A 1,307-nucleotide genomic window follows, 5' to 3' on the forward strand; every position below is an offset into this window, starting at 1 on the left:
CTCTCTCTCTCTCTCTCTCTCTCTCTCTCTCTCTCTTGTATGTAAATCTCTTGATCCCCACACCTGGATTTTATAAAAGAGCCTTCCTTTTGTGGACTCTCATCTGCTAGTTGTACCTAGGGGCTTTGTTTCTTAATGAACATTCTGGGTCTTACTGTGCAGCCTCAATTAACCTTGCATCCAGGGATCTCTCTCTGCCTTTATTCCTGGGTGCTAGAATTGAAGGCATGTGCCGTTGCACCCAGCTTTGCATTGTTTTTTAGTCTGTATATGTATGTGTCTCTTTAACTGACAAGATACATCAACATTTATAAGTTATTGTATGATGTTTTATGTGTATAATTTTAAGATTTAATTTTTATTTCTATATGTTTATCTGTTGTTTCACATTCAAAGTAAACATCCCAAACATTTCCCCATGCCAAAACCATTCAAAGTCTATCTTTTAAAAACATAAATAAATAAAAGTGTATTGTAACTTCAATTTTTTTCAAATGCCTAGTGTTAATGATGATTCTTAAATGCTTTAACCTCCCTTGTAGCCCACCACCCACCAGAGGTAGTGGGAAAGAAAGGATACAGAGACTGGGTGAGAAGTGGACCTGTTTAGAAAGGTTCTTTGGAGCAACTCCCATCTGTGTTGTCTGTAAATCGGCAGTTCAGTTCACAGGTTAGCAGCAAGCAACAGCTCGATCCACTAACAAACACTTCACAAATACACCAGCAGTCCAGTTCAGTAGAGTTAGGATAGCAAACACAAATCAGCAGCGGTAACACTGTGCCTCTCTCAGTGAATCGAAGACCAGCAAAGATGCAAGACCCACAAGCATTGCACAGCTAGCTCTATAAGCAAGCCTAGCTCAGAAGTTTTTCAGTACGTTTCTCTTTCCTGACAAATGCAGCTCAACTACGCAGTGTTAGGTGGACCAATACATGTGTGTCATTAGTAAAGAATCCACCACGTGTCCTTTCATGTGCTTGCTTTTAGCAAAACATCCTTTCACTTGTGTCTGCTTCAGCTAAACATTCATGAGTCTGCCTTAGCCTTTCACCTGTGTCTGCCCCAGCAAAACACCATCCAACCAACTTTCCAAAGAACCCTTAAGTTTCCACTTCGGTATATAGTTGTCTTTGTTGTCCATACTCACCCTAAAATACAATAGCAAAGACCTTTATTTTCCTGGTGGTACCAGTATCTGGACCCTTCTGCATTCTTGTGCTCTTCCTCTGAGCCCTTTTTTAGCTTTGACACAGTATGACTAAGTTGGCCTTGAACTTTCCATCCACCAGGTCCCGAGAAGCTGGGA

Source organism: Grammomys surdaster, unplaced genomic scaffold (genome assembly GCF_004785775.1).
Source record: "Grammomys surdaster isolate TR1022 unplaced genomic scaffold, NIH_TR_1.0 99, whole genome shotgun sequence".
NCBI classification, from domain to species: domain Eukaryota; kingdom Metazoa; phylum Chordata; class Mammalia; order Rodentia; family Muridae; genus Grammomys; species Grammomys surdaster.